Genomic DNA, 12,503 nt, shown 5'->3' with positions numbered 1-12,503 from the left:
TCTATTTCCCAAAGACAACCTCTGGATATGACGCTGATCACGTGACCTCAACTTCTTTGGTGGACCATGGCGAGGCCTGTTCTGAGGGGAACCTGTCCTGTTATACCGCTGTATGGTCTTGGCCACCGTGCTGCAGATCAGTTTCAGGGTCTTGGCAATCTTCTTATAGCCTAGACCATCTTTATGTAGAGCAACAATTCTTTTTCTTTTCTTACATCAGGGGACACAGAGCCATAGTAAATACTATGTGGTTATATATCAGACCAACAGGTGAAGGACACTGGCACGCCCCTAAGGCGCGTACTTCCCCCATATAACCCCTCCCATTACTGGGAGTTCTCAGTTTTTTCGCCAGTGTCTAAGGTGTTGGTCACGAGTAAAGATGTGCTGTGCTGTGCTGAGCTCCAGGGGCAGTAATCCTTCATGAGCGCCAGCCATGCTGACCAAATCCATTCTGATGTCTTTGGAATTGGCTAAATGAATGGTACCCGGGCCTCGTGATCTGAAGAAACAAGGTTTTGCTTGCGAACGCTTCTCTTAGAGATCTGGGCCCTGGGATCCAGTACTTTTTGGTAGTGAGGCCATAAAGTTTTACTGGCAGGGTCCTGTCGCAGGTCCAGGATTGTGGGTTAACCTGATTGTGGGTTTCCTTTAAGATCTTGGAGCCCACCGTGAAGGGTGAAGATTGGGTTTTTATTTCTGATAAAACCCTGCTGCAAGAATAAGGTAAGGGAGATTTTCTCACGAATTTTTCCTTCTATGTATTGTATTGTTATGCCTGTGTGTCACCACTGGGGGCTGTATTGAGCACTCACCATCCTGACGCTGGAAACAGCAGAAGCTCCACACTCCTCTCCTTAAGCTGGCAAAGACCTCTGCTAAAAAAAAGGGGGGGGGGGGGTCTGGTCTCTTCCTGCTCCCCCAGATTGGCGTTTTTCCTCTTAAAGGACATGCCAGAGCATCTGCCTTGTTTTTTTTAAAAAATATATATAAAAATATTTTTTTTAAAAGGGCAGACCGTGGCCGCTTGCATGGGAAAATGCTTTCTTTTGAAAAAGGAAAGGGGGCCGTATTCCATGTGGGGGGGGGGGCATGGCCAACGGCGTCAGACGCCGGCCACACGTGCAGGAAGTGTTTTATGCACTGTGAATGAAGCTGCTGCCTGGCGGTGGAGGGACAGAGCAAAGAGGTTGGCTGGATCAGGTTTGGTGGCACAAGCATTTCCCTCTGACACATTGTACTGTAAGGAGCTGGGATTAATAGCAGTTATTGTACTATTGTACTCTTGGTGCATAACTTATTCAGGGGGTAACACGGTTTATTCCCCCTATCAAGGCATTGGGATTTAAAATTGGTCTTATTGGCTTTGCTGAATCAGCCGTTTGAATCTTTATGAGAAATTCCCTTGGTTCTTTGACAAGAAAGATAATCTTTTCTGGTTGCCATTTCTTCTGCTAGAAGAGTATTGGAACTATCGGCTCTGTCTTGTAAGAGCCATATTTCATCAGGCATAAGGATGAGGATTTTATGTCCTCATCCTGAATTCCTACCAAAAGTGGTAACAGGTTTTCATTTAAACCAAGATATTATTCTTCCTTCTTTCTCCCCAGAGCCTCAATGTAGGGAAGAGAAGGCACTACATTCTCTTGATGTAGTGAGAGCGATCAGAGTCTATTTAAAGGCAACCGCTCAGCTTCGCAAAAACAGATGTTTTGTTTGTACTGCCAGAAGGTCCAAGACATGGACAGGCAGTGTCAAAAGCCACTATTTTCCAAATGGATTTGTCAAGTGATTGTTCAACCTTCAGCTTAAAGAAGAAAATTCTTCCTTCTCATATTAAGAGCACACTCATCCAGGGCGATTAGTGCCTCTTGGGTGGTGCATCATCAGGCCTCTATGGCTCAGATCTGTAAGACCGCGACTTGGTCTTCGGTTCAGACGTTTATCTGATTTTATCAAATCGATATTAAAGGTTATGAGGATATTGCCTTTGGGCACAGCATACACTGCAGGCTGCAGTATGAGTATTCTGGCCTCCTGTTTTTTTGGGGTTCTGTCTCCCCCCTTCAGTTGCCATTGCTATGGGACATCCCACATAGTAAGTACTACGGCTCTGTATCCCCCGAAGTAAGAAAAGAAAATAGGATTTTTATAACAGCTTACCTGTAAAATCCTTTTCTTTGATGTACATCAGGGGACACAGAGGTCCCTCCCTTCTTTGGGATACACTTGTATTGCTTGGCTACAAAACTGAGGACTCCCAGTAATGGGAGGGGTTATATGGGGGAAGTACACGCCTTAGAGGCGTGCCAGTGTCCAGCACCCACCTGTCAGGCTGATATATAGCCCACATGGGAATTACTATGGCTCTGTGTCCCCCGATGTACATCAAAGAAAAGGATTTGACAGGTAAGCTGTTATAAAAATTCTATTTTTTCAGATCCTCCGAGAGTTCTTTGCCATGAGGTGCCATGTTGAACTTCCAGTGGCCAGTATGAGAGAGTGAGAGCGATAACACCAAATTTAACACACCTGCTCCCCAATCACACCCGAGACCTTGTAACACCAACGAGTCACATGACACCGGGGGAGGGATAATGGCTAAGGAAAAGAGAATCTCACCGCTCCAGGAACACACACGCAGATAATGAACTCCTCTCTCGGCCCGGAGCCCACAGGTGCAGGCAATTGCCAATAGCAATAAACGAACGTAGACTCTGGACTGCCACACTCTTGAGAAAAATCGCCTTTCTTTCATTTAAAAAAGAGGGAAAATGGCTAATTGGGCCCAATTTGGAGATTTTCACTTAGGGGTGTACTGACTTTTGTTGCCAGCGGTTTAGACATTAATGGCTGTGTGTTGAGTTATTTTGAGGGGACAGGAAATTTACACTGTTATACAAGCTGTACACTCACTACTTTACATTGTAGACAAGTGTCATTTCTTCAGTGTTGTCACATGAAAAGAGAGAAGAAAAGTCACTGAGGGGTGTACTTACTTTTGTTTGATACTGTACCTGTACAGGATTTTGTTTTTGGAGTTCATGCGTGTGGCGCTGATGACCCGATCCCGCTGTGATTGGACACAGTGGGTGCCAATCAGTGGATCCAGCGTACCCGAGGTCCGTGGGCATCTGCCGATCGTTCCCGAGGCAAACAGAACGGCGGTCTGCCTATGTAAACAAGGCAGATCGCTGTTCTGTGAGAGAAGACAGAAATCCTGTGTTTCTGCTTCTTACAGTACAAGCGCCTCCCCACACACAGTAAGCACTCCCTAGGAACACATTTAACCCTTTGATCTCCCCTGGTGTTAACCCCTTCCCTGCCTGTGTCATTAGTACAGTGACAGTGCATATTATTTAGCACTTATCGCTATATTAGTGTCACTGGTCCCCATAAAGTGTCAGTGTCGGATTTGTCCGCTGCAATGTCGCATTTTCGCTATAATTTACTAATATCCACATTACTATTAAAAAAGTAAAAATTCCATAAAAATATATTGTAGTTTGTAGAAACCAATCAATATACGCTTATTGGGATATTTCTTTTTTTTTTTTACCAAAAACATGTAGCAGAATTCATATTGGCCTAAATTGAAGAAGGCGTTTTGTTTTTTACTTTTTTTTTTATTAGATGTTTTATAGCAGAAAGTAAAAAATATTGTTCTTTTTTTTTTCAAAAGTTGTGGTCTTTTTATTTGTTTATAGTGCAAATAATAAAAACCGCAGAGGTGATCAAATACCACCAAAAGAAATCTCTATTTGTGGGGAAAAAAAGAACAGAAATGTTATTTGGATGCAGCGTCGCACAACCGCGCAATTGTCAGTTAAAGTAACGCAGTGCCTTATCGCAAAAAATGGCCTGGTCATGAAGGGGAGGGGGTAAATCTTCCGGATTTGAAGAGGTTAAAATAGTTAAGAGGATACTGCTGTTGTGCATTCACTATAGTGTCTAGTTCCGGTCATTGGAAATCGTTCCCCATGGTTACCTTTCAGGGAAGTGAATAAATAGCGTGATGATGGGGGTTGGTGGCCATATCCCTGAGGGAGGCCCGCCCAGTGACGCAACATGTCGGTGTCCTCCGCCCATGTTGTGACATCATGAATGGTCATACGAGGTTGTGCAATACAGGGCTACTCTCTTATTAGGGTCTATTATATGCAGCATTTGAGTGCGTTTTCTGTCATTTTTCCTTAAAGCGGGAGTCCACCGGGACTTCGCGTTTTTTTTTTTTTCTTAAAAGCCAGCAGCTACAAATACTGCAGCTGCTGACTTTTAAAATAGTGACACTTACCCGCCCAGCGCGCCCGCGATGTCGGCACCCGAAGCCGATCTCTAGATCGACACTCGGGTGCTGCCGCCGCCATCTTGGGTATGGGAATCAGGAAGTGGAGCCTTTCGGCTTCATTTCCCGGTTCCCTACTGCGCATGCGCGAGTTGCGCTGCGCAATGAGGACGGTCCCCGCTGTCTCTGGGATCTGTGTGTTTCCCAGCAGGCAGCGGGGCACTTGCGGAAGGGGGCGGGCACTTGCGGAAAGGGGCGTAATCTACGCCGCTTTCCGCAGAGAGCTATCCCGGAAGTGGGTGCAGTTACCTGGATTATCCAGGTAACTGCACCCCCCTCCCCCTTGAAAGGTGCCAATTGTGGCGCCGGAGGGGGGAGGATTCCGATGAGCGGAAGGTCCATTTTAGGGTGGACCTCCGCTTTAAATGAAAGAATGCGTAAAGCATTTCGATGGAAGTAGTCTTTTGGGCTCCGGCCTCCTCTGAAGACGTCGCCTTTGACGTAACGCGTAGGGCTGAGCTCTTTTTTCCCCCAAACATCAAATCACAGTTGAAGAGAGTTCTGACCCGGCCTGTGACCTGTCGTGACCCGCTGGATTCTATCCCACTTTGTGTATTGTTTAGCCTGCTTATACTCCTCATTGTGAGGGGGGTTTTTAACCACTTCAGCCCTGGAAGATTTGCCCCCTTCTGGACCAGGTCATTTTTTTTTCGATACAGCACTGCATCGCTTTAACTGACAATTGCAGGGTTGTGCGACGTTGTACCCAAATGAAATTGACGTCCTTTTTTCCCCACAAATAGAGCTTTATTTTTGGTGGTATTTAATCGCCTCTTCAGTGTTTATTTTTTGCGCTATAAACAAAAGAAGAGCGACAATTTTGAGAAAAAAACGCAATATCTTTTACTTTTTTACTATAATAAATATCCCACTTTTTTTCAAAAAAAAATTTTTTTTCCCTCAGTTTGGGCCAATACGTATTCTTCTACATATTTTTGGTTAAAAAAAAAAAAAAAAAATCACAATAAGCGAATATTGATTGATTTGCTCATGAGTTATAGTGTCTACAAATTGGCGAAAGATTTATTGTTTTTTTATAATTTTTTACATTTTTTTATTAATATTGGTGCAATTTTTATCAGGACTGCGATATTGCGGCAGACAGATCAGACACTTTTGAAACATTTTTGGGACCATTGACAATTATACAGCGATCAGTGCTATAAAAATGCACTGATTACTGTATAAATGTGACTGGCAGGGAAGGGGTTAACACTAGGGGGCGATCAAGGGGTTAACTGAGTTCCCACTGTAGGGGGGATGGGACTGACCAGGGGAAGAGAGATCGATGTTCATACATAATTACGAACACACGATCGGTCTCCTATCCCCTGAAAGAACCGGGATTTGTGTGTTTTATGCTCACAGATTCTGGCTCTTGCTCTGTCACGAGCGATCGCGGGTGCCCGCCTGGCACTTGCATCGGCCGCGGGCGCCAAAAGGCGAAAGCGACGTAAGGTAACGCCGATTTGCCCAGCCGAGCCAACCTGCCACAGTAAAACGACAGCGGCTGGTCCCCGAAAGTGGTAAAGCTGTAAAGAGGCTTTGGAATTCACACAGGCAGCGCAATCAGCTTTCCTTTTTTCTTTTGTATCCTCTAGTCCAGGGAGCTCCAATCTTTCCAACCAAACAACCCGTCATTCAGACTTCAGATGGGCCAGACTTTGCCCAGTGGGAGTAGAAAATGTTGCGGTGTCAGTGGATGTAACCAATGCCCCATCGCTGGCATCAATGGGAGGAATGGGGCCCCATCATTGATGTCCATTGGTTACAGTGCCCCTGATTACTGCCACACCAGTTACAGTGCCCCCGATTACTGCGACACCAGTTACAGTGCCCCTTATTACTGCCACACCAGTTACAGTGCCCCTGATTACTGCCATACCAGTTACAGTGCCCCTGATTACTGCCACACCAGTTACAGTGCCCCTGATTACTGCCACACCAGTTACAGTGCCCCTGATTACTGCCATACCAGTTACAGTGCCCCTGATTACTGCCACACCAGTTACAGTGCCCCTGATTACTGCCACACCAGTTACAGTGCCCCTGATTACTGCCATACCAGTTACAGTGCCCCTGATTACTGCCACACCAGTTACAGTGCCCCTGATTACCGCCACACTAGTTACAGTGCCCCTGATTACTTCCACACCAGTTACAGTGCCCCTGATTACTGCCACACCAGTTACAGTGCCCCTGATTACTGCCACACCAGTTACAGTGCCCCTGATTACCGCCACACTAGTTACAGTGCCCCTGATTACTGCCACACCAGTTACAGTGCCCCTGATTACTGCCACACCAGTTACAGTGCCCCTGATTACTGCCACACCAGTTACAGTGCCCCTGATTACTGCCACACCAGTTACAGTGCCCCTGATTACTGCCACACTAGTTACAGTGCCCCTGATTACCGCCATACCAGTTACAGTGTCCCTTATTACTGCCACACCAGTTACAGTGCCCCTGATTACTGCCACACCAGTTACAGTGCCCCTGATTACTGCCACACCAGTTACAGTGCCCCTGATTACCGCCACACTAGTTACAGTGCCCCTGATTACTGCCACACCAGTTACAGTGCCCCTGATTACTGCCACACCAGTTACAGTGCCCCTGATTACTGCCACACCAGTTACAGTGCCCCTGATTACTGCCACACCAGTTACAGTGCCCCTGATTACTGCCACACTAGTTACAGTGCCCCTGATTACCACCATACCAGTTACAGTGCCCCTGATTACCGCCACACCAGTTACAGTGCCCCTGATTACTGCCACACCAGTTACAGTGCCCCTGATTACTGCCATACCAGTTACAGTGCCCCTGATTACTGCCACACCAGTTACAGTGCCCCTGATTACTGCCACACCAGTTACAGTGCCCCTGATTACTGCCACACTAGTTACAGTGCCCCTTATTACTGCCACACCAGTTACAGTGTCCCTTATTACTGCCATACCAGTTACAGTGCCCCTGATTACTGCCATACCAGTTACAGTGTCCCTTATTACTGCCACACCAGTTCCAGTGCCCCTGATTACTGCCACACTAGTTACAGTGCCCCTGATTACCACCATACCAGTTACAGTGCCCCTGATTACTGCCACACTAGTTACAGTGCCCCTGATTACCACCACACCAGTTACAGTGCCCCTGATTACCACCATACCAGTTACAGTGCCCCTGATTACTGCCATACCAGTTACAGTGTCCCTTATTACTGCCACACCAGTTACAGTGCCCCTGATTACTGCCACACCAGTTACAGTGCCCCTGATTACCGCCACACCAGTTACAGTGCCCCTGATTACCGCCACACTAGTTACAGTGCCCCTGATTACCACCACACCAGTTACAGTGCCCCTGATTACCACCATACCAGTTACAGTTCCCCTGATTACTGCCATACCAGTTACAGTGTCCCTTATTACTGCCACACCAGTTACAGTGCCCCTGATTACCACCATACCAGTTACAGTGCCCCTGATTACTGCCACACTAGTTACAGTGCCCCTGATTACTGCCACACTAGTTACAGTGCCCCTGATCACCGCCACACCAGTTACAGTGCCCCTGATTACTGCCACACTAGTTACAGTGCCCCTGATTACCACCATACCAGTTACAGTGCCCCTGATTACCACCATACCAGTTACAGTGCCCCTGATTACCGCCACACCAGTTACAGTGCCCCTGATTACTGCCACACTAGTTACAGTGCCCCTGATTACCACCATACCAGTTACAGTGCCCCTGATTACCACCATACCAGTTACAGTGCCCCTGATTACTGCCACACCAGTTACAGTGTCCCTTATTACTGCCACACCAGTTACAGTGCCCCTGATCACCCCCACACCAGTTACAGTGCCCCTGATTACCGCCACACCAGTTACAGTGCCCCTTATTACTGCCACACCAATTACAGTGCCCCTGATTACTGCCACACTAGTTACAGTGCCCCTGATCACCCCCACACCAGTTACAGTGCCCCTGATTACTGCCACACTAGTTACAGTGCCCCTGATCACCGCCACACCAGTTACAGTGCCCCTGATTACCGCCACACTAGTTACAGTGCCCCTGATCACCGCTACACCAGTTACAGTGCCCCTGATTGCCACCATACCAGTTACAGTGCCCCTGATTGCTGCCACACCAGTTACAGTGCCCCTGATTACTGCCACACCAGTTACAGTGTCCCTTATTACTGCCACACCAGTTACAGTGTCCCTTATTACTGCCACACCAATTACAGTGCCCCTGATTACCACCATACCAGTTACAGTGCCCCTGATTACCGCCACACCAGTTACAGTGCCCCTGATTACTGCCACACTAGTTACAGTGCCCCTGATTACCACCATACCAGTTACAGTGCCCCTGATTACCACCATACCAGTTACAGTGCCCCTGATTACTGCCACACCAGTTACAGTGTCCCTTATTACTGCCACACCAGTTACAGTGCCCCTGATCACCCCCACACCAGTTACAGTGCCCCTGATTACCGCCACACCAGTTACAGTGCCCCTTATTACTGCCACACCAATTACAGTGCCCCTGATTACTGCCACACTAGTTACAGTGCCCCTGATCACCCCCACACCAGTTACAGTGCCCCTGATTACTGCCACACTAGTTACAGTGCCCCTGATCACCGCCACACCAGTTACAGTGCCCCTGATTACCGCCACACTAGTTACAGTGTCCCTGATTACCGCCATACCAGTTACAGTGCCCCTGATTACTGCCACACTAGTTACAGTGCCCCTGATTACTGCCACACTAGTTACAGTGCCCCTGATTACCACCACACCAGTTACAGTGCCCCTGATTACTGCCACACTAGTTACAGTGCCCCTGATTACTGCCACACTAGTTACAGTGCCCCTGATTACTGCCACACTAGTTACAGTGCCCCTGATCACCGCCACACCAGTTACAGTGCCCCTGATTACCGCCACACCAGTTACAGTGCCCCTGATTACTGCCACACTAGTTACAGTGCCCCTGATTACCACCACACCAGTTACAGTGCCCCTGATTACCACCATACCAGTTACAGTGCCCCTGATTACTGCCACACCAGTTACAGTGTCCCTTATTACTGCCACACCAGTTACAGTGCCCCTGATTACCGCCACACCAGTTACAGTGCCCCTGATCACCCCCACACCAGTTACAGTGCCCCTGATTACCGCCACACCAGTTACAGTGCCCCTTATTACTGCCACACCAATTACAGTGCCCCTGATTACTGCCACACTAGTTACAGTGCCCCTGATCACCCCCACACCAGTTACAGTGCCCCTGATTACTGCCACACTAGTTACAGTGCCCCTGATCACCGCCACACCAGTTACAGTGCCCCTGATTACCGCCACACTAGTTACAGTGCCCCTGATCACCGCTACACCAGTTACAGTGCCCCTGATTACCACCATACCAGTTACAGTGCCCCTGATTGCTGCCACACCAGTTACAGTGCCCCTGATTACTGCCACACCAGTTACAGTGTCCCTTATTACTGCCACACTAGTTACAGTGCCCCTGATTACCACCATACCAGTTACAGTGCCCCTGATTACTGCCACACCAGTTACAGTGCCCCTGATTACCACCATACCAGTTACAGTGCCCCTGATTACTGCCACACCAGTTACAGTGCCCCTGATCACCACCACACCAGTTACAGTGTCCCTTATTACTGCCACACCAGTTACAGTGCCCCTGATTACCACCATACCAGTTACAGTGCCCCTGATTACTGCCACACCAGTTACAGTGCCCCTGATCACCACCACACCAGTTACAGTGTCCCTTATTACTGCCACACCAGTTACAGTGCCCCTGATCACCGCCACACCAGTTACAGTGCCCCTGATTACTGCCACACCAGTTACAGTGCCCCTTATTACTGCTACACCAGTTACAGTGCCCCTTATTACTGCCACACCAGTTACAGTGCCCCTTATTACTGCCACACCAGTTACAGTGCCCCTGATTACTACCACACCAGTTACAGTGCCCCTGATTGCTGCCACACCAGCTACAATGCCCCTGATTACTGCCACACCAGTTACAGTGTCCCTTATTACTGCCACACCAGTTACAGTGTCCCTTATTACTGCCACACCAGTTACAGTGTCCCTTATTACTGCCACACCAATTACAGTGCCCCTGATTACCACCATACCAGTTACAGTGCCCCTGATTACTGCCACACCAGTTACAGTGCCCCTGATTACCACCATACCAGTTACAGTGTCCCTTATTACTGCCACACCAGTTACAGTGCCCCTGATTACCACCATACCAGTTACAGTGCCCCTGATCACCGCCACACCAGTTACAGTGCCCCTGATTACCACCATACCAGTTACAGTGTCCCTTATTACTGCCACACCAGTTACAGTGCCCCTGATTACCACCATACCAGTTACAGTGCCCCTGATTACTGCCACACCAGTTACAGTGCCCCTTATTACTGCCACACCAGTTACAGTGCCCCTGATTACTGCCACACCAGTTACAGTGCCCCTGATCACCGCCACACCAGCTACAATGCCCCTGATTACTGCCACACCAGTTACAGTGTCCCTGGTCCCCGCTACACCAGTTGCATTGTCACTGATTACCGTCATACCCACAAAGGCAACCCTATTCACTTGAATGGGTCATGATCAGCAGACATACAGGGGTATAATTACTGCCACACCTGCGAAAGCTAACCATCGCAGCCACGGCAGGTGTACACCCTGGTCGCTACCTCTGCAGCTAAAGGTGGTAGTGGTTGAGGGGCGGTAAAACTGTGGCTCAACTGCAAGGTTTTACCGCCAATGCAACCTCATGTGTGAATGAGCTCTAACAGTGCAGCCAGTCACAGTCCTCCGTGTAGCTAGAATCAGTGTTTCAGAGTTGCCTGTTTATTGACCACGTTTCTGCCTGTTGCCTGGACAAATCCTTTGCCTGTATTCTGACCACGTCTCTGCCCGTGGCCCAAACTGACCCATCTGCACATCTCATTAACGGCGTTCCTGAGAGACACCAGTCCCAGCCATCCTATGTGGACGACCGCTCTCCTGGAACCACAGGGTCACTTCTCCTTTTCCTTTCTTCAACCTCCTGTACTTCCTGGCCAGTGAACACGGCATTCTTCGGGAGGCCACGTACCGGGAGGCTGGGCTTGCTTGGCTTATAGGAACTGGGACTACTATAGGTGATGGTACACTAAGCTATATTCCCTGACTACTTGTACAGAGACCACCATTACACTATATTGGATTTGATACAATTGGTTCATTTGTGTGATACACAAGCGACAATATCCAGCATCCAAAAAAGTCTTGTGGTACCCCCATTGTCGGGAAGAGGAGCGGGTTGTGTTTTGGGGTGTAATTCTAAGTATGCCCATGATGTGTGTGAGAAATATCTGATTAAATTGACAACTTTGTGTAAAGAAAAATATTTTGATTGTCTTTCCGCATTTTCTAAAAACAAAACTTGTGGCAAAAAATGAGCTTGGAGTATTTGCTTTCCAAAATAGAGTCATTCTGTGGGTGTTTCCATTGTCCTGGTGCTCCAGGGCCTCCAAAAATGTGAGAGGTAATCAGGAAATTAGATGCGTAATTTATACTCCTTGAAAGCCCAAAAGTGCTCCTTGGATTTTGGGCCCCTCTATGCTTCTAGGTTGTGAAAAAGTCTCACACATGTGGTATTCCCGCCCTCAGGAGGAGGAGCAGAATGTGTTTTGGGGGGTAATTCTAAGCATGCCCATGCTGTGTGTGAGAAATAGCTTAATAAATTGACAAAAAAAGAGTTTGTCAGTTTTATTCTGCATTTTCCAAAAACATGTGGCAAACAAATTAAGGCTATGAAAGCCTCGCCATGCCTCTTACACTGGGTTGTTTACTCTACAAAATGTGGTCAATTGTGGGTGTTTTTTCACTGAGATCATCAGGTAATTGAATGCATAATTTATGCTTCTGGAAAGCCTGAAGGTGTGAAGGTGCTCCTTGGATTTTGGGCCCCTCTATGTGGCTAGGCTGTGAAAAAGATTCACACATGTGGTATCCCCATACTTGGGAGGAGGGGCAGAATGTGTTTTGAGGTGTAATTGTATGAGCGCCCATGATGTGTGTGAGAAATA

Source organism: Lithobates pipiens, unplaced genomic scaffold (assembly GCF_037356315.1).
Source record: "Lithobates pipiens isolate NorthernLeopardFrog02 unplaced genomic scaffold, aLitPip1_a1.2 Scaffold_19, whole genome shotgun sequence".
Classification (NCBI taxonomy): domain Eukaryota; kingdom Metazoa; phylum Chordata; class Amphibia; order Anura; family Ranidae; genus Lithobates; species Lithobates pipiens.
The sequence above is the reverse complement of the archived record's forward strand: the minus strand, read 5'-3'. Positions refer to the sequence as shown.